Source organism: Myotis yumanensis, unplaced genomic scaffold, assembly GCF_028538775.1.
Source record: "Myotis yumanensis isolate MYYU_CA2020_CCGP unplaced genomic scaffold, mMyoYum1.0.hap1 SCAF_3, whole genome shotgun sequence".
Taxonomy (NCBI): Eukaryota; Metazoa; Chordata; class Mammalia; order Chiroptera; family Vespertilionidae; genus Myotis; species Myotis yumanensis.
The window spans coordinates 26,591,542-26,614,127 of NW_027223754.1; positions in this window are offsets into that span (position 1 = coordinate 26,591,542).

Sequence of the window (22,586 nt, forward strand, 5' to 3'; positions counted from 1 at the left end):
GCAAAAATTGCCCTTCTTTGACATTCCAGCCACCTGGCTGTTTTCTTGGTGACATGCCAGTATGATGCCACTGTTTTATAACACTGTTCGGGGGGAGGGGAACGGCAGTCTCACTGTGTTTTGCTAACCTGATATCATTGAAAACAGACTCCATGCATTTATGAGGCAATTCTAACTCAGCTGGTAGGAACTAAGTACCTAGTACTTTAATACACTTGAACCCTTTTATCTTCCTAATGAAGTCTCCATTTTACAGGTGACAAACGGAGGCCTCAGAGATGAGCCAGGTCCCTGGGCCCACAGCTCGTTCCCCTGGACCACAGGTCTAGGTTCTGCTGAGTTTGATGGGACCTGGGATCTGTGAAAGGCTTTGTAGGCCACCCAGGTTCCCATCTGCCTCTCCACCTCCATTGCTTGTTGGGGGGCCTGGGATCAGTGAAGCGGACTTCTCCAGCTTCTAGCTGCTTTACCTTCTTCCTTGGCCTTGGTCTTTGAGTGCCTCTACAGATCAAGCCCAGACCTCCATTCTCTCCCCTCAGCCTTCCACCCCCTCGGTTCATCCTGTCTTAGAACTTCGAAGTTCACTTGGCTCTCACCTTCATCTGTCCTGCCCGGCACAGCCAGATAAATCCTATTAAGGGTAAGTTCAGATCACCACCCAAACCTGCTCAAAGCAGGGGCCTGGCGCCCTCCCACAGCCCACCAACATAGGAAACTTCACCTTCAGCACTTCAAAGTATAACCTTGACCTCCCCAAAGCTTAATTCCCACTGCTCCTTTATACATAGCCTGTGCTCACATTCCAACCGTGCTTCGTGCTAGCAGGAGAGCCGCTCCAATCCTTGCCAGCCCCTGCATTAGTATCCACTTGCACTGTCTCCTCTCCCTGGAATGCCCTTCCCAACCCCCAGCCAAATCCTCGTCTTTCTCCAGAGCCTGTTTTGAATGCCACTCCTTCAGGAAGCCTCCCCTGATGCTCCAAATCCTACATGCCTCCTCTGAAACCCCAGACCCTGATTCTCTTACACAATCCACCTTATGCTGTCCTGCAGGGTCACTCTTGTTGTCTAATCCAAATGCTACGTGAAATGTAAATTCCTGAAAACAAGTCTGTGTCTCCTTTATTTTTTATTCTTCCACAGTACATAGTGCAGTACTTGGCACCTAATAGATGCTAAATAAATGTTTGTTGATTACATGGATGAATGTTTATACTACGAGATACTCATAAATATCTGATTATTGAAACTGATTTGTCAATAATCCTCAATGCTATTTCTCCATCAAGCCCCACTTTTGTATTCCAGATGCCTTCAAAAATGTACACGGTCACATCTGACCTTTGCCTGGAACATAGCAGGTGGAAAACTAAAGTAACTGTCCCCACACCCCAGCCCCAGCCCCAGCGCCATTTCTCTGGGCTTCTTGCCTACAAATCCCCCCAGCTTGTACTTCTGTAAGTTCCTTCACACGGGCTGGATGAGCATCAGAAAGTTGATCGGGTTGCCAAGTTCCCAGCACCTAACATCCATGGATTAATGCGTATCATGAAATTATAGGATGCCAGAGCTGGAAGCGACCTCAGTCCAAGCCCTTCATTATAGATGAAGAAACCAAACCCCCATGGGGATTTGCAAGAACTCGAGGCAGAACTATCACAAGACTCCAGTCTTCTCACCCTTGGCCCGGGTCTCTGTCCTCATTAGGTAGGACATGACCTTCCTACGCTCTTTTGTTTCTCTCAGTGCTTCAGGTGGTGATTTTTCAAGTGCCTGCATGTCTCAGCATCGCTTTCTCTGACTCCCACAGTGAGAGTTGACAATGCAGGCCCTTTGCAGAGTCAGGCAGAGCTGCTGCCTTTCCCAGAGCAGGCTGCTTTCCTGCAAAGCTCGTTAACCCGCCCCAGGGTCTGAGGCGCCCATTTCTCTAGAAACTTCCTAGCCGTGAGCTGGTAGGAACTTTGCATTATTAACCCAGCAGTAAATTCAAATTCTCTTCGTTTTATCTAACATCCCCATACAAAGCTAAGGGTAACCCAGGTTACTGTAGGGCTTTGAATAATTAATTCAAAAAGAGTTGTTCCAGGCCTGATTAGAAATGACCAGAAGACCATGGAATACAATTTGAACCAGATAATATGCACTTGGGCTAAATCGTTTAAACTCACAGGCAGCCTCACAGGGACCCTGATTAGCAATCACTCCTGTACATCTGGTCTGCAGAGCCAGACAGGGCCAGAGGGCTCTTCCAGCTGGCCCTCCTCTCCCCCAGGCAGGGAGATGCGAGTGAACTACCACTTTAGAGCACTAGTTTACACTTTACATGTGTGAGCTCATGGAACTCGATTCTCTCAATAGCCCTGTGTAGTAGTATCCTCATTTTTCAAATAATAGAAGGGACACATTAAAAGGTGTAGTCGCCCAGCTGGTGGCTCAGTGGTTGAGCGTAGATCTATGAACCAGAAGGACACAATTCAATTCCCAGTCAGGGCACATGCCCAGGTTGCGGGCTCAATCCCGGTTGCAGGAGACAGCCAATCAGTGATTCTCTCTCATCATTGATGTTTCTATCTCTCTCCCCCAATTCCTTCCTCTCTGAAATCAATAAAAATAAAAATATATTTTTAAAAAGTGTAGTAACTAGAAACAGCCAAACTTCAAGCCTGGTTCTGTCTCTGGCTCCGAAGAGTGAGCTTTTTCTATTTCACCTGTGGTTCTTTCCCTCCTCCTTCCCTCCTTCTTTCCTTCCTTCCTCCCTTCTTCCCTCCCTCCCTCCCTCCCTTCTATCCTTTCTTATTTCTTTTCTTTCTCCTTCCTTCCTCCTTTCTTTCTTTTTTTTAGAAACCAAATACTTTTTTCAACCAAAATGATGGACTGATGGACTGAAGTGGGGAACACAAGCAAAGCCAGCCTGATGCTGGATTAGACTGTGCAGACTATATAATGTTGTCTAGTTTGTATTTAAGAACTGTTCTGACTGTAAGTACTAAGCACATGTAGAAGTTTTATTATAATCTCTCTGTAAGAGGGAACCTGTCCGGCAGCCATGACTCACATTTAGTAGCATGCATGATATTTATTATTGGCTAATGTAGGCACAAAAATGTTCCTTCTGCCCTTCTAGGTTCTTTGGCTGGTCTATTAATCTACTGACATTAGACAGATTAATAGGAGAAAAACAAATTTAATTTCATAGGTAAAGAGTGTGGTCCAAGGACAGAATCAGCAGGCGAGTCTGAGGCAGGTGGCTGGGTTTCAGGCCACAGTCTCTATGGCCAACCCAAAGGGAAAGCTAAAGCTTCTGGAACTCTACTGTGTGAGGTTGCTGCTCCCCAGCATTTTGGGAGCCATGGTTACAGCAGAACATGCAGGGCCAGGACAGGGGGAGGCAAGTGAGCCACTTACCTTGCCTGGGCTCAACTGGGTGCCAAAATATCCAGTACAAATAATTATTTTCAAAATAATTTGTACAAATAATTATTTTTAAAAGTTTTAATTTTAAAATAATTACAGATTCACAGGAGGCTGCAACGAGGGTATTCCCCCAGTGTTGACATCTTATATAGCTATAGTACAATATCCAAACCAGGAAACTGACATCAAAACATTACCTGTATTCAGGTGTGTGCACAGCTGTATAGTTTATCGTAGAGCTGAATGCCATGTAAGATGAATGTTTTAATGCAATCATCCTAAAGCTCAAAATCAACGCCAAAAATCCATGATGAGCAAAATATCAAAATTTTAAATAAAGACAGGATCACTAAGCTCTGTGAACCATAATCAGAGCTGGAGGCAAAGCAAAAATAGCATTTTGTTCATCATGGATTTTTTTTCCCCATTAATTTTGATTTTTTAAAAAATATATTGCATTAAAAGATGACTTATCTTGACTGCTCAGGTCGCCTTAGATTGTGTGCCCCAGGCTCCCCCTCCTCCCCTCCCCTCCAGCCCCAGGCCTTGCAGTAAGGGCTCTGAGGCAGCTGGTGCTGTGCGCAGGACCTGCTGGAGGCGGAGAGGAGGAAGGAGTCTCTCCCTGCTGCTCTTCTCTGCCGCCATCTGCTCTGGGGGGCGCTGGCACTGTGATTCAGCCCTAATTACATGCAGCAAGACACAGGGCTTCCTTTTTGAGGCCAGACGGATCACCGCTGTCATTGGCTGTCCCCTTCCTCTAGCCTTGGCCTCCTCAGCAGTGGAGCGCAGCTCTGCACTCAGCGAAGCCATCACCGGGCAAGTAGGGCAGCCCAGTAGCCTTACCTCTCCTCCACCCACCTTCCCTTCTCTGATGGTGAGTGTGCATATCTACTTCAGCATGGAGGTGGGAGTGAGAGATGAAATCCTTTGTGTGAAGGCTAAAGCATCTGATTGACATCTAGGCTGGGCATTCTCATTTCTGAGAACCTAGAGTGACCACAGAGCTGACTTTTATCTAAGAGTGAGCCCAGAAGTCAGGGGTCTGCCCAATGTTCCATCCAAGACCAAGGACACTTGCCTTCAATGAATACATTTAAGAGGAAAAAGGGAGAAAAAGGAGTTTGTTTTGAACATATCCCATGTGTCAGCAGTTAACGAAAGGTTCTAATGTAATGGTATTAAAAGCTAAATACCAAAAACTAATTATAATGGAAGTAGCTCTTGTTCAACTTAAGGCGTTTCTGAGTGTTTGTTGTGGGCAAAGCACTGTGCTGGGATGTTTTTATCAGGTCGTTTTTACCCCTGGAGCTGGCAACCTAAAGAAGGAAGGCCATGTGGGAGAAAACAATTTCCTTTATTCCCTTCTAGATTCTTGGGCTGGTCTAATAATTAAATTGACATCAGACAGATGAACAGGAGAAAAACAAACATAATTTTATAGGTACAGTTAACAAAAGATTCTAATGTAACAGTGTTACATGCTGAAAAACTGAGACAGCCCGGCCAGCGTGGCTCAGTGGTTGAGTGTCGACCAATGAACCAGGAGGTTGAGGTTCGATTCCTGGTCAGGGCACATGCCGGGGTTATGGGCTCGATTCTCTGTGGGGGGTATGCAGGAGGCAGCTGATTAATTGTTCTCTCTCATCACTGAAGTTTCTGTCTCTCTCTCCCTTCCTCTCTGAAATCAATAATATATATTTTAAAAATAAAAATAAAAAACATAAGACACAAAAGGCAGCCAGGTAATTGAAACTTGTATACCATCCAGAGCTAAGGAAAGGATTAAGGGTCTAGGGGTCTTGAGGGGAGGAAGGCCCTTCACAGGGAGGCAAGGGAGATGTTTAAGGTTGCCCTGTTATACAGGTAAGTTCCTTAGGTAAAAAGGTTATCTCTGGCAGTGACTCTCTTCCTGGTACAGGCCCTCTTTTCAAGGTAAATTTAGGCAGTTGAGGCGGGGGTGGGCGTGGGGGGGAGGTAAAGAGCTTTCCTGAATCTGCTGGGCTTTGATTGCCTTTAGCTCAAAATAATGCCAAAGAGACATATTTTGGGATAGCAAAATCTGTACCACTTCAACCAACACAGACATGAATAACTGACTGCAGGTTGACCAGAAAGACCCTGTCCATCAAGGTGCACACCTCTTGCTAGGGAAAGCTTTGGCAGCAAGTGGGTGCTCTGACAAGGGGTGGAATGCAGCCAGGGAAAGAGATAGCTCAAGCTTCTTTCAGCTTATTTACTGTCTGTCCTGATATTTGCACCTGTGCTCTACTTGTGCTTATCACTTGGTGGTGTGTTACGAATAGAAGGCCAAGTTCTTAGTCTTACAAACAGGCCATTGCAAGCTCATGTACAAGAAGAAATTTAAAACTTCTGGAGACTCAGAGTAATCCTGACAAGATCATTGTTGTTTGCCCCAACCTTTTTGGGGACACAATTTATTTTTAAATCCAAATGACAACAGAATGTGGTGAGAGGAATCAGACGGAAAAGAATAGATATGATGAGGTTGAGATAGTAAGAAGCTAGGAAAATTCCTTGGTTAGTGGAATGGGGAAAATGAGACAGATAGCTGATTCAAACTGACCACATGCAGCACCCTGACTCGCCTGCCTCCTTCTCCCTTGCATGGCCACTCCCTAAAGCATTAAGCCCTCAGGACAATGAGGTTCTGATCAGCATTAAATACTCTTAGGAACAAAGCCTTGGGCCTGTTGACCACAGAGACAGAGTTTTGATCAAATTAGAGGTAACATCGAGGCCTCAGTTGTCTTTCAGCTCCAGGCTCAGGAAAGCAGAAACACCAGATAAAGCGACACCATGGCTGGCATCAGAACCAGAGGCAATGCCCTCCTACCCGAGCACTGACCAGTCAGTGGAGACCAGGCCCATGGCCCTATACGCCCATTTTGATGAATCAGCATATTAAAGGACGCATCTGGAAATCTGATGAATATTCTGTTGAGATCCTGCCCTGAGACCTCCCCTAAAATTCCGGCCGTTAGAAAAACAGATAAAAGCCCTAAGGCAAAGGGCCCAGTTCTTTCTCTCTCTCTCTCTCTCTCTCTCTCTCTCTCTCTCTCTCTCTCGCCTGAGCCTTCCTTCTTCAGGTGTGTATCTTTGTTTATTTTTCTCTTAAGCTCTAAGGGCCCTTCATTTGCCTCTGTAACTTGTTTCCTGAGTCCAAGCAGCCTAGCTGGCTCACTTTCTCTCTAAAAGGCCAAGGCAGCTCTGGAGCAGCCCACTTGAATCTTCTCTTCGAGTGTACTTTCACTTTTCATGCTAAATAAACCTCCTCTTGCACTAGAGTTCTTGGCCCGGAATTCTATCTTTGCTGAACTCAAAAACCGAAAGCCGACATCACCACTAACAGAGATACTGACTTCATATGAGTTTAGCTAGGACTCTTGACCAACATTCATCTAGTAGAGGCAAGGAAGAGGGATGGCAACCTTCTTATTCTTCAGTCATCTTGTCCTGTCCTGACCACTGCCCAGACACACTCTCTCTCTAGGACCCCTCCTCTTCTGAAGGGCATCCATCATTTGCTTATACCACATGGAACCACTACAAGAGGATGTGGACAGGACACTCCCAGAATTCTGACTGGAACGAAGAAGAATTTAAGTGCAACCAGTAGCCATGGGCATGTAAAGTACAGCATAAGGAATCTAGTCAGTAATCTGGTAACGAATATGTATGGTGACAGGTGGTTACTAGACCGATAGGGATGATCACTTTGAAAGTTATATAAATGTCTAATCACGATGTTGTGCACCTGAAACTAATATAATACTATGTATCAATTGTAATTGAAAAATATATATAATAAAAATAAAGAAGTGTAAGCAGTAAAAGTTCCCATCTGAGACACTCCAGAGACAGTCTCTTCTGGGAAAGGGTGACTGGAGATTTAATGAAAGCACATTGATTGTATTGAAGAAAGAAAGAGTTTTCAGGAGGATGAGTCAGCCTGGAGTCCACAAAAAGGGGAGTGGGGTCCTAGTTCTGTTCAGAGATAAGGTGCCAAAATCAGCCAGGAGCAATATGGTGACTTTAGTGGGTAGAACCTGCATAACCAAGCTAACAATTTGGGCTTCTAGGACAGGAACCACAGGCCTCACAATGTGCAAACTCACCTTGCCCCATATATGAGTTTCCTGTGGCTGCTGTAACAAATTATTGTAAAGGGGGGGGGGGGGGGCTTAAAACAACAGAAACGCACTCTCCCACAGTCTGGAGCAGGTGTCCTCAAACTACGGCCCACGGGCCACATGCAAATACAAATATTGTATTTGTTCCCGTTTTGTTTTTTTACTTCAAAATAAGATATGTGCAGTGTGCATAGGAATTTGTTCATAGTTTTTTTTTTTTAAACTATAGTCCGGCCCTCCAACGGTCTGAGGGACAGTGAACTGGCTCCCTGTTTAAAAAGTTTGAGGACCCCTGGTCTGGAGGGTAGAAGTCAGAAATCAAGAGGTGAGTAGGGCTGTGCTTCCTCTAAAGGCTCTAGGAGAGAAAATCCTTCCTTGTCTCTTCCAGTTTCTGGTGGCTTCAGGCTTCCTTGGCTTATAGCTGCATCATGGCCATCTCTACCTCCATCCTTACATGGTCTTCTTCTTTGAGTCTGTTTCTCTTCTATCTCTCTGTGTGATCTCGCCTCCTCTTATAAAGACACAAATATTGGATTTAGGCATACTCTAGTCCAGTATGACCTCATTTTAACTTAACTAATTACATCTGCAAAGACTCCACAGTATATCCAAAGACTCCACAGTATTATCCACATTCTGAGGTTTTGGGCAGATATGAGTTGGAGGGGAGAGGGGAGGAGATACTATTTACTCTGATTCTACATTTACTGAGCAATGTTCTGATTTTATTTCTAGAGCTGACCCCATCGATCCGTTACGTGGCAGTTGTGATTCTTGGTACAACTCGAAGTATCATGCTAGCTTTATACAATAGATGTGTTTCACTAAAATCTCCAGCCATTCATTTCCAGAGCAGACTCTCTGCGGCTCCTCAATGGGAACGTGCACCCCTTATATTTATTATTCCCTTGGCAGCATTAATATGAGCTTTCTGAAGACAAGCATGCCATATTGGTTTTATTTGCTGTGTATCTTTCTCTCTCTCTCTCTCTCTCTCTCTCTCTCTCTCGCCTGAGCCTTCCTTCTTCAGGGGTGTATCTTTGTTTATTTTTCTCTTAAGCTCTAAGGCCCCTTCATTTGCCTCTGTAACTTGTTTCCTGAGTCCAAGCAGCCTAGCACAGTGCCTGCTCAATTGTTTTGTTGAATAAATAAAAGTATAATAGGGGAGCATCTCTACCTCTCTTACTCTTTTGTACCACCTCCATTTTTCTCCATCGTTTTTTCCATCTTTAGGTTCGTTTTCCCTTCAGTCCACAAACATGTTCAAGTCTTCCCACCCTAAAATAAATTCTCTCCTTGATCCTGCTACTCTCTCCAGATGTCATTCCTTCTTTCTTTTTCCTGACAAAAAGAGTGCTGGTTGCTCTGTAAGCAGGGGGCAGCCCCCGTCTGCTGTGAGACATCATCTGTGTGATAGGAGAAGAGGTTGGGAAGATAGAACCCGAGAGGGAACACGCAGAGGGCAAGAACACTCATTTAACACCTTCTGGCTCCACCCATATTTGGCTTTGACCCTGACTCCCATTTAGAATCGTCCTCAGTGTGTGTGTGTGTGTGTGTGTGTGTGTGTGTGTGTGGAGAGAGGTATCCTAGAAACTAACATTTCCCATCCACTCACTCCTTTAGAGTCTGGCTTCTGCCCACACCAATCTTCCATTGGTGTCATTACTGGTCTCATAAACTTTTTGTCCTCATGTTCATTGGCTACTAGCCACAAGATAGCTGCAGTTGCGCCAAGTATCACAGCTTCACACTGCATTTAAAAGCAGGAAGCAGCCAGGAGGGAAGCAGGCAGAAAAGGATTCTCTTTCAGCAAGGGGGAAAACATCTTCACAGAAGTCTCCCAATAGTGTCATTAGCCAGAACTGAGATGTGACCACTCTCTCAGCTTCATGCTTTTCTCTGGCTTCCTTAACATGAGCATTTCTCTTATTTCTTTAGGCAAACTTAAATTTATAACTTATATGATTATAAACTTTATAATCAACTTTACTTCCGTAATAAGATCGAGACCTCTGGCCATCCAGCTCATTCCAACATCCCGTATCAAGGTGTCAGAATGGCTGTGCTTCCTCTGAAGGCTCTAGGAGAGAATCTTTCCTTGTCTCTCCTAGTGTCTGATGCCTCTTGGAGAAAATGCAGCTGGGGGTGGGGGATGGAAACTGAGCATTTACTCAAGAGATCAAATCATCCTGAAAAGACTGAGATGCCACTCTTTTTTAAAAAATCTTTTTAAAAAGTTGATTTTAGACAGAGAGGAAGGGAAAGAGAGAGAAACATCAATTTATTGTTCCACTTACTTATGCATTCATCGGTTGATTCTTTTTTTTTTTTAATATATTTTATTGATTTTTTACAGAGAGGAAGGGAGAGAGAGATAGAGAGTTAGAAACATCGATGAGAGAGAAACATCGATTAGCTGCCTCCTGCACATCTCCTACTGGGGATGTGCCCGCAACCCAGGTACATGCCCTTGACCGGAATCGAACCTGGGACCTTTCAGTCCGCAGACCGACGCTCTATCCACTGAGCCAAACCGGTTTCGGCTCATCGGTTGATTCTTGCATGTGCCCTGATAGGGGATGGAACCCACAACCTTGGTGTATGGGGATGATGTTCTAACCAAATGAGCTACTTGGCTGAGATGCAGGTTCAAAGTTCAAGTGTACTTTCCCTGTCACCAGTGGGTGAGTTCTCACTCAAAAATTCAGATTGGTTATGGAGAAATAAAGAGAATATATTTTATTTACATACCAGCACAGGATTGTAAGTAAATTTGTGATGCTGCTTTTCTTACTCTTGATTTTCTTATTTCTCTTAATAGCATAACTACTCTCCTTCTCACCCAGATGGGAAACCTCAGAGTTATCTGTGCACCTTGCCCTCTCCTTCACACTTCTCAGCCAATCAGCTCTCAAGGCTTGTGGGTTTTATCTTCACAATGTCATCATGTTTCCAGGGTAACAATCAGCAGGACCTCAAGGCTCTAACCATGTGGTCCCACAGCTCCTTACCCCTGGGCTCCCAGGTGTAATTTTCAAAGGAAACACATTCTTTCTAGAGGCAACTCCATGAATATGCACACACATATACTCTTCTAACCAATTAATTTGAACCAATTAACTTTAGGAAGCAAAGTACATCAAACTCCTTTCACGGTCTCATCTGTTTATTATGCAGATGCTGGTGTTGTTCATTGTATGATTTTAGAACAAAACATTGTGCCTTCTCCAGACTGGGACCAGTCACAACTAAAAATCCAGTTTCTGTGTCCTGCAGATAGATCTCTCTTTAAACTAGTGTGTCTTATCTAGGAACATTTTTAGAATCTAACCATACTGTCAGATTCTACTTCTAGATGTATTGCAAGAGGAATCTGAACACTCAAAGACATGTGCAAGAGTGTTTATAACAACTGTAGTCATAACTCCAAACTACAGACCACTCAAATGTCTATCAGCGAGAGAATGGATAAGTAAATTGGAGTGTGTTCCTTCCATAAAGTGTTACCCAGCAATAAAGAGATCAGATTTTTGCTAAATGCATCAATATAGTTGACTTACAGACATAAACATGGGCCAAAGCAGCAGACACACACAAAAAAGAGTAAGTACTGCTTAGTCCCATTTTTATGAAGTTTGAGACAGTTCAGGACACCACTTGTGGTGATAAGATCAGAATAACAGTTATGGGAGAGGGTATCGTCTGGGAAGCAGCACTTAGGAACTTTCTGCGATGTTCTATATCTCCATCCGGGTGGCTGGTTATCTGAGCGTATAGCTATGCAGAAATTCATTGAGTTATATATTTAAGATCTGCATGCTTTCCTTAATAAGAAATCTCAGAGAACATCCACTCCCAAATTCCCAAAGATAGTCAACTTCTCTGAAAGTCCCTGGTCCCCAGATATCTGGCACAGGAAAGCACGAATGCCAGGCGTCGCAGATCTAAGTGTATTCTATGTGAGGGTGCCCCCTGGAGCACAAAATTGATCTACATTTTACATTCCAGTTTGAAATGGGATTTCTCAGCTTTTTATGCCCTGTCTACCCCAGTCACCAGGTGAATGGGGGAAATCTGGCTCAATTGTTGGATTGGGATCATGATAGAGTGAGAGTGGAACTCCCATACAAGAAGATAGACGCTCTCATGGCAAGCACACAGCTGGTTTCACAGGCAAGTGTCATCCTATGCATTATTTATCCTTCCAGCCCAAACACTGCCTTTCCTGAGCAGAGCAGAAAATCAGTGTAGCCCTGGCTTGTGTGGCTTAGTTGGTTGGAGCATTGTATTGTATGCTAGAAGGTGGCAGGTTCGATTCCCCAGGCAGGGCACATACCCAGGTTGCGGGTTCAGTCCCGGTTGGGGCATTGTATGGGAGGCAGCCGATGGATGTTTCTCTCTCACATCAATGTTTCTCTCTCTCTTTTCCTCTCTTTCTAAAAAATATCAATTAAAATCATGTCCTTGGTGAGGATTTAAAAAAAAAGAAAGAAAATCAGTGTAGGTGGACAAATGGATGGATGGAGCCTTCCTTCCTCAGTAGCAGTTAGTCATGATTCCTTTGTGGGAAGTCCTCCTGGGGGCTTCATGATGAGAACAAGCCTCTCTCATCGCCTCCCCTTCAATTCTATTGTGCCTTTGATGAAATATAATTATGTCTAAGTGGTATTCTTAGTGTTCTCCCTTGTTGAAATACATCCTGTTCTCGTGATCTGTGTCCCATGGTAAAATTTTGCAGTGATAAGAGCTGACTTGTCATCTCACATGTTCTTTCCATGGGAATGGGCAACATTAACAATTAGAGTCAAGTGAGTTTAAAATACACAGAATATGTGGATATTGGGATTTCTCAGCAAAGGCTTAATGTGAAAATGAAACTGTCGAGCATTTCCACCTGAGAAAAATGAATTCCTCTTTGAGAGCCAGTCCTGCCAGCCTGGGACCAGGGTGAGTCCAGGCCCTTCCACCCAGGGAAGGGGTGTGGGGTAACTGGGATGTTTTTCGGACGGATGGAGGCTCAACCTGGGACTCTAGAAGAGAATTGTGTGGTCCAAGGCTGCTGCTGTGTCTCTGCAGTTTGTTAGTACGGGAGTGTTTTTGAAGACACCTTTCTATTCCTACTTAAATGCTGTTGATCACCGTAAGCCCAGGAAGGAAGATCCATGGGTGCCTTCTCTTTGCCACTTCCTAGAACATCTAGAACATTCTTTCCGCTTTACCCTACCCCCATCCTTATCCCTCCAGAGAACTGGACTCCTGCTATACATTGGATTAGAGGCAGGACTGAACCTCAGCGCATTGATTGGCACTGTGGGCAGGATAACCCTGCTGTGGGGTTCTCCTGTGCACTGTACGGTGTTTAGTAGCATCCCCAGCCTCTACCCATTGGATGCCAGTAGCACCCCTCTTCCTGGTGGGACAACCAGAATGTCTCCAGACATTGCCAAATGTCCTGTGGGGGACATAATGGCTCCCAGTCGAGAAACACTGGATTAAACTGATCAGATATGAAGGCCAACACTAAAACCCAGGAACCCAGCTCCCACTTGTCTCTGCCCCATACATCTTCCAACATCCCTCCTGCTGTTAATGGACTAGGGCAGCGGTTCTCAACCTGTGGGTTCCGACCCCTTCGGGGGTCAAACGACCCTTTCACAGAGGTCTCCTAAGACCATCAGAAAACACATATATAATTACATATTGTTTTTGTGATTAACCACTATGCTTTAATTATGTTCAATTTGTAACAATGAAAATACATCCTGCATATCAGATATTTACATTACGATTCATAACAGTAGCAAAATTACAGTTATGAAGTAGCAACGAAAATAATTTTATGGTTGGGGGTCACCACAACATGAGGAACTGTATTAAAGGGTGCGGGATTAGGAAGGTTGAGAACCACTGGACTAGGGAGAAAAACATCCACTCCATGACCCCACTGGGTTGGGTAGGAATAGAAGCTATCTGATATTTTAAAAAAAGGAAAGTACCAAGATGCAATATCTTTGTGACCAGGACATGTTCTGCCTGGAGGATTCACATAGGATTGCCGAGTTGGTGAGATCAAGGAGTACGTTTAACAAAATTTTCCGAATTTAATCTAAGAGCTTTAGTGTCTGCTTTGAGGTCACTGTGATGTAGAAAGAAGGGAACCTGGGAGCCCCTTAATTAAATGTTCTCTGGGTCGGTTCTTGGATTTATAAGACTACCCAGTGTTTCTGCAAGGCCAGAGCAGCCAAAGAGCCACAGGGCATGTGGTGGCAGTGAGCAGACGCACACAGGCTAGGGGGTAGGCCTTCACCCTGGGTCAAGGGCACGCTTCCTTGCCCAGGAGAGCACGCTCTCACCGCTGCGTCACATCCCTGAGTCTTATCTTGCCACAGTAACTGTGGTGACTTGATTTTGTCTGACACTGTGCCAGGATGATAGAAGTGGGGGCAGTTCAAAGGGATAGGTTTTGAGATTCTGGATAGGTTTTGAAGATAGAGAAAATGGGACTTGGTGGTAGATTGGATGTGGGGTGGAGAACGAGAAGAGTCAATGGGTGGAGGTTGAATAGATACTTGAGAATGAACGAACGTCTTTTAAAACTGTTCTGTTCTTAAGTTTTCTTCATTTTTTACTAGAGTCAGAAAGAGAAAAACAACAACACGCTTTCTCAAAGCATCAGGCTGAAGAACAGGAAACCGCTAGGATGGGTGATAGATAATCTTTAGAAATCTGTGCAGGGTAGGTTTTACTCAAATGTGTACTTAACTATAACATGGCAGTTACTTGTATGTAGCAGGTGAAGTTACACGCAAAATCCACACACATGAGCACACACCCAGGGCACTCTGAGCATGTCTCTCTTCTTTCTTTTTGGACTGATGTCAGAGGAGGGAGGGATGTGGAATGTGGCCCCACCATGAGGGGTTTTCTGGGTCAGGGGACAGCCCTGGGTCAGCTGGGGTGGTTGGTCACCCTGATTACAACAGAGACTCACAGAATTCCCAAACCCAGTGGAAATGTACAGTCCATCTAGTCTGTGATTTACATTCAGCCTACAGATTAGAACTAGCTGGAGAGTTTAAAAATATATATGATTCCTAGACCTCACAGTAGACCAATTAAAATCAGTAATACCCAGGCATTATTAGTATTTTTAACTATTTAGCTCCCCAAGGGAACATTGAGAACTGATTTAATCCAACTCTACTGACAGATAAGGAATCTGACGCCACAAAAGTTATTTGTCCAAGGTCACACCATTACTTAGGGTTCCTGACTCGCAGGCCAGTGTTCTTCCCAATACACCGCCATCCTTTCATAGAGAATAACGACCAGTTAGTTACCTGCCACCCACCCCCTGCCCAGTGCTGGCTGTTACTTAGGACAACTCGCCCGCACGCCCACCTGTCTGGTCCTCAATAAAACAGGCGCTTGAGCTGTAGCCCCAAGCTGTCTCGCCCACAGTTGAAATCCAGGGCTCCCCTTTCTTGCTCCCCTTCATCTTCTCCCGGTGCCACCTGCTCTGCTCCTAAGTTCCTCCAGCTCCAAAGAAATTCAGATTCAGCCCCTATTCCTTGCCCAGGGATTCCCTTTGTTCCTGTTTACTGATTTGGCCTCCACTGCTTTGACCCCAGCGCTCTCTCACTTCAGCTTCCGGTGGTCCCTTAGCGCATCTGCCGTGGACACCTGGGATCACTCACGTGAGGTCACTCACCTGGGCCTACTCACCTGGGCCTACTCACCTGGGCCCAGGAGTCCATCTCAGCAGCAGCCTGCTTGGCCAGCACCCCCACCAGGCGGGGCTAAGACGATTGACCCTGTAACATAAGCCCCTTCTTGTTTTCGATGCCAGGGTAAGTACGCCTGGCTGTCCGAACGCTTACTGTGTGGCACTAAACAAGCACCCCTGCTGAAGACGTAGAATCCAGAATAAAATAAAATGCCTCTGAAAGGTCAGGGCTGGAAACTCAAGCCCAGGCCTGGCAAACCTGACCAGGAATGGCTCAACAGTCACCCTGGCCAGGAAAAAAGTACTGAAAAAATGGTGGTGATGATGACAACAGTGAAGGGAGTTTGTGTCATTCACATTGGACGAAGGAAAAGAAAAAGAACAGGTGAAGAATGAAATTAGAAGCATTGAAATACATTTCTAGGCCCAACACTCCTGCCTGGGGTGCCATGTCTGCAAACCAAAAACTTAGGTGACATTTGTGTCCCTAGAAAGGCTCTGCTTGACCAGAAACATAGACTATTCAGTCAGCTGATCCCTATATGCCAAGCCAGCTCTGGGTCTTCTCACGCCAAAGGTCGCTGTGTGGCCCCAGCCAGTCAGATATGTCCTACCGGTCTCTTTCTTGTCCTTGACTCTTTATCCTATAAAAGCCTCCTGCATCCACCCCATTTTCAGTCCTCAGAAAGGAGACGGTCCACTTCATGAAGTGTTAAACCAAGTTTGTTTGGGTCACCTAACTTGTCTTCTTTAATTATATTTTTCAACAGAGGAACAGTGAGCAACCTTTCCCCAACCAGGAGTCTGCATGCAGGGGTGCATGACCCCCTCCCTCCCAGGATCACAGATGTCTTCCTAAGGACAGTGTGGTCTTAGGGCCTTCTGGGGCTTTGGGCCCTGTGGTCCCTGGCACCCTTGTGGCCTCTCCTCGTTGTTTGCAGTGGTTTAATGTGGTTTGCTCCACTGTCATTAGTGTTTTCTCCCAGTCCTTGTGGCTTGACTTGGAAGAGGATACCCGCCAGTGGTCTGTGGGCTGTAAACTTGACCTCCCTTCAAAACCACACGGGCCCCGTGCCAGACCCACGGAACCCGAATTCCTGGGGAAACCATCCAGGAATTTGTGTTTCTCAAAAGCTCCCCTCTGCCGAAACCGGTTTGGCTCAGGGGATAGAGCGTCGGCCTGCGGACTGAAAGGTCCCAGGTTCGATTCCGGTCAAGGGCATGTACCTTGGTTGCGGGCACATCCCCAGTAGGAGATGTGCAGGAGGCGGCTGACCGATATTTCTAACTCTCTATCTCTCTCCTTTCCTCTCTGTAAAAAATCAATAAAATATATATTTTTTTTAAAAAAAGCTCCCCTCGATGATTGGGAAGCACAGGTAGTTTGGGAAATGCTGCTCTGGTAAGTTTAGAGACGACTTCTCTCTGTCCAAGCTCTCGTTCCTGCAGTAAACGCCGGGGTTCCCCAAGGTGGGCGCTTCCCGCTCTGTGGCTTACCTGAGTCCGGAGCAGTCGGTGCAGTCGTGGGCATCGCTCATTCACCTGATAAGGTCTCCATGCTGAGTCTGGAGCTACTGTGGCCTTGCACTGCCTTCCGTGACCCCTGTGCGTGGCTGGGTGGAGCTTTTAGGTCAACAACCCCACTGTCTTCTAGAGCTTAGTTTTGAATTTAGGCAGGCTGCTTTTATTTTACTTTTTTTAAATTTAAAATTTAAGGAATGAGTAATATCGAACGCATACATGCCTTTTAAAAAATGTATCTTTATTGTTGGAAAGTATTACAGATGTTCCTTTTTCCCCCCCATTGACCCCTCCACGCCGCACCACCTCCGACCTTCACCACACTATTGTCTGTGTCATGGTTATGCATAAATGCATTCAAGTTCTTTGGTTAATCTCCTCCCCTCCCCACCACCACCTTTTGAGATTCCATGTTTTAGTCTGTTTCATGCTTCTGTCTCTGGATCTATTTTGTTCATCAGTTTATTTTGTTCATTAGATTCCACATATGAGTGAGATCATGTGATACTTGTCTTTCTCTGACTGGCTTATTTTGCTTAGCATAATATTCTCCAGGCTCCTTCATGCTGTCTCAAAGGGTAAGAGATCCTTCTTTTTTACAACTGCATAGTATTCCATGGTATAAATGTACCACAGCTTTTAAAAAATACATATTTTTTTATCGATTTTAGAGAGGAAGGGAGAGGGAGAGAGAGATAGAAACATCAGTGATGAGAGAGAATCATTGATGGGCTGCCTCCTGCATGCCCCTTACTGGGGACCAAGCCTGCAATCCTGGCATGTGCCCTTGACCGGAATCGAACCTGGGACCTTTCAGTCCACAGGCCGACACTCTATCCACCGAGCCATACCAGCTGGGGCAACCACAGCTTTTTTATCCACTCATCTACTGACAGGCACTTGGGCTGTTTCCAGGTCTTGCTATTGTAAATTGAACTGCTATGAACATAGGGGTGCATATATTCTTTCTGATTGATTTTTGGGGATTCTTGGGATATAGTCCTACAAGTGAGATCACTGGGTCAAATGGGAGTTCCATTTTTAATTTTTTGAGGAAACTCCATACTGTTGTCCACAGTGGCTGCACCAGTCTGCATTCCTACCAGCAGTGAACTAGGGCTCCCTTTTCTCCATATCCTCACCAGCACTTGTTGTTTTTGATTTGGAGATGGACAGGTGTGAGGTGATACCTCATTGTCATTTTAACTTGCATCTCTCTGATGACTAGTGACTTTGAGCATTTTTTCATATGTCTCTTGACCATCTGTATACACTTTGGAAAAGTGTCTATTTAGGTCCTTTGCCCATTTTTTAATTGGATTGTTTGTCTTTATTTTGTTAAGTTGTATGAGTTGTTTATATATTTTGGAAATTAACCTTTTATTAGATATATCATTGGCAAATCTGTCCTCCCATGCAGTGGGCTGCCTGTTCACTTTGTTCATGGTTTCCTTTGCTGTGCAGAAAACATTTAAAAAAATGAAACTAGACCAACTTACACCATACACAAGAATAAACTCAAAATGGATAAAAGACTTAAATGTAAGTCCTGAAGCCATAAAAAAAAAGTCCTAGAAGAAACCCTAGGCAGCAAAATCTCAGACACCTCTCGTAGCAATGTGTTTGCCAATACATCTCCTAGGGCAAGGTAAACAAAGGAGAAAATAAACAAATGGGACTACATAGAAATAAAGCACATGTCCGTTGAAAAGGAGCCCATCAGCATTAAGCCTGCAGTATGATCACCAATCCACCGGGGGGCTCCCAAGTCTAGAACTGCACCTTCAGCATCACAGGTCTTGTCTCTGTTCCTGCCAAACCTGGGGAAACTGCAAAGCACTCCCAGGAGTCCTTGGCTTCCCTGGTTGGGTCTCAGGAGAAACTTTGACACTTATTTAGAAGCCATGATTGCCATCTCTCTACGGATAATGAGAAACGTGACTCTTGGGAGGATGTCATCCGTGTGAACAATGCAGAGGAAGGAAAGGGATTGAGAGACTTTGGATTGAAGTGCTCCCTCTCCCAGGGTCTTTGGATTTAATAAGTTTTAAATCAAATTAAAGAATGAATTCATTACAATTAATTTAAGTTAACTGATTAAAATAACTTTTAAACCAAATTAAGAATCATCTTCAGTGTGAAATGTTAGCCATCAAAGGGTAGGAGATGATTTTGGAGGGCAGCAAGACTTTCAAATTTGGGCACTGAAATGCCAGACCTCTGACTCCCATGAACACTGATTCCTCCCACAAAACATACCCACTGGTGGGGAGAGGAAGATAGGAGCATCTGAAACTCTAGTGGTGCCGGCTGGACATGGAGGCAGGCAGGCTGCAGCAAGAGTGACCGAGGTCAGACATACGGAAGGACCCAGAGAAGGGAGTTCATAAATCCCTGATGGATGACTGAGGAGAGATGAAGTTGATGAGTCTTCAGAAGGCAGGGTGTGTGTTCTCTTCACTAGCATTTTTCTATGAATAAATACACCCTGGTTAATGGGGTAACTTATTAAGAGCATGGCACACGACTCAGGCCCTGATTCTCCCATGTAGCTGTGTGACATCGGACAATGACTCCACCTCCCTGTGTTCAGTATCCTCGCTTGTAAAATGGTGTTGAAAGTATCACATGATCTCACTCATATGTGGAATCTAATGAACAAAATAAACTGAGGAACAAAATAGATCCAGAGACATGGATGCATATAGCAGACGGCAGAACCGCAGAGGGAAGGCAGGGGAGGGTGGGTGGGTGGGAAGTGATCAACCAAAGAACTTATATACATGCATAACCCATGGACACAGATGATAGGGTGGTGAAGGCCTGTGGCAGGGAGCGGGGGCGGGCTAGAAGGGGTCAATGGGGGAGAAGGGGGACATGTAATACTTTCAACAATAATGATGTTTTTTAAATAAAATAAAATGAAATGGTGTTGATGTGGAGGGGTTAATTGTTGCATGCAAACGTTTCATAGCAAATAGGCAAAGTCCCTAAAACTTCTTTTTTCTAATCCAAACTTCGTGCTCTTTAATCATTTCTCATAAAGCCTCCTTTCTAGACCCTGGGTTTCCTGACTCCCTCTGAATGAGCATCTTTAACTTCCTTAAAGCATGTTGCCTTAAACGAGGACGGTGTTCCCAGAGGCTCTGGCAGGGCAGAGCGGCTGCTCTCCATGCCATTCTTATGGTAACCAGGATACTCATAGTAGAGTTGTTGTTTTTTGTTGTTTTGTTTTTGTAATAAAGGCAATTAGTTAAGTGGATACCCCAATATGATTTAGTTTTTCTAATTTTGTTTGCTCAGAAATAAAATCATAAATAAGAAAGATATATTTTGTTCCAAGTTGCACAAATATGCTCACTTTAAGCTATTCTATCTTCTGAGTATGGGCCTAACATTCCAGCCTTTCAAGATTATTCTGAATCTTGATTCTGTCACACACAGAGGTTGTATCGTTCAGTATTGAAAGGGACCTGGGGAATCAATTTGATCTTCTTATTTCTCTCATTTTTTTAATCCTCACTCGAGGATATGTTTTTATTGATTTGAGAGAGAGAGAGAGAGAGAGAGAGAGAGAGAGGTGGATTAGTTGCCTCCCATACTTGCTCTGACCAGGATTGAACCGAAATCTAGGTGTGTGCCCTGACTGGGAATTGAACTCGCAACCTCTTGGTGTACAGGACAGCACTCCAATCAACTGAGCCACCCAGCCAGGGCTAATCCTCTGTTTTGTGGCTGTAAAGAGAGATAGGCAAGGAATTCCCAGGGCTGGCTGACTCCTTCAGCAGCCAGGCTCACCCTTTGGAGGTGGCCTCCTCCAGAGACAGCGGCTGTGTGAGGCTCAGAGAGAGGGATCCTATCACCAGACTCCCAGTCCTGGCAGAGTGTGAGGCATTTGACCAGGCAAAGGGGAGCAAAACTGCACTTCAAGGGCCCCTGTAGGGTGGCCCCTGACCCAGCGCTGTGGTCAAGATGGACTGGAGGCCTACCCTGTATTTGAGGGGCCACAAAAGCCTTCCCACAGTTTGGTGGTTTTTTTTCTATCTTAGGCAAGGGGATGGAGCTCTTGTAATGACTGAGACTGGATTTCCTGCCAGCTCAGTGGAATGGCAAGCTTGATTTTAACTGACTTATCGCAAGTGAAGGTGATACTTCCTGCACCCCTGTGTTAGTGACTAATTTATTCCTGAGATGGTTGTAAATTCCCAGCAGGCCTGGAACACAATTCAGATGGATGGGAAATAAATGTCTGATTGTTTCCCTCCTCCTTTCATTCAAACAGCCGCCTTAGGCATTTGTATGTGAAATCTACTAGGGATACAGAGATGAGAGGACGCAGCCCTGTCCTCGGGAGCCCCTGATCCATAAGGGAGACAGGCAGGGCAGCAGCTAGGTGCTGTACCACATTCTCTGGGAGAGGAGGGTGGAGAGGTCCGCACAAGGAGGGGACTGAGTCCTGCCTCCTAGTCCAGGCCATTGTCATTACCCCTTGGTACCTTACTGAGCATCACCTGGTGTTTGGAAGGTGTTAATGGCACAGAGTGGGGGTTTGATGAGAGATCACGGAGACATTGTAAACCTGGGTTGAAGCGGTGTGATTAAAGTGGAGTTCATCAGAGCCCGGGAGTACATTGCTCCCACCTTCAGTCTCCATCCGGGCGACTGCTCCCACCCGGCCTCTCCTCTGTCTGGCCCTAGCTTTCAGTCGCTCATTCATTAGATTTGCATTGATTAGGGGTCTTCCGGGTACAGACAGCACTGAACTGGACGAGAATCAGATCAACTGTGAAGAGGGCGGATAAAATTAAAAGTGGCATTAAAAGCAAACAAATATATACATGTAGACATCCATAGAGTAAAAGTGGCCTCATCAGTCAGTCCCCAAGTCCCAGAAGGGAAACAACACAAGACTGAACTCCCTGCACTGTCTCCTGCAGGAAGGGTAAGTCGGACCCTTTAGGATGGGAACCACAGAGGATGCTTTGACACGAAGATGCTTGAAAACCATGAAACAAGGGAGCGAAAGGACACGCTCATTATTTTTTAACTGAGATAGAATTGACATACAACATTATATTAGTGTTAAACAAACAAGACAAGGGGCCCAAAATGAAGTCACTTATGCTAAGCCCCAAATGGAGATTTAACTTAATTACAGTGTCAGCTCCCCAGAAATGGAATATTAAACTCATCCATCCGGAGCCCCCTGATCGGCACTCGTTAAGTAACCTGCCTGAGAAAGCCCTGCCATCCCCTAAACGAAGGTGACCTTGTCACATCACTTCTGCTAGGACCGTGTCCATCCGTTTGCCGGCTCCCTCTGCCTTTCAGAGCATTTCATTTCATACCGCATCTCGGAGCTCCTCTCTGTGCCACGTTGGATGCTGCCTGATTTCTGAATCATTGAATAAAGCCAATAAGATCTTTAAAATGTGCTCAGTTGAATTTTGTTTTTAACCTTAGTTTGGGATGTACAACATAACGATTTGATACTTTTATATGTTGCAAAATGATCACCACAATTAGTCTAGTTAACATCCATCAGCGCAGTCACAAACTTTTCCTCTTGTGATGAGAACTTTGAGGATTTACTCTGTGAGCAACTTTCGAGTGTGCAGTACAGTATTTGCTAGCCACGGCCTCCATGCTGGGCTTGGCATCCCCAGGACTTGTTTGACAACAGGAACTCTGTGCCTTTTGACCCCCTCAGATTCATTCATATTCTTAAACCCCGAGACAACAGAGGAATAGCACATAGGAGAAACTTTTCAC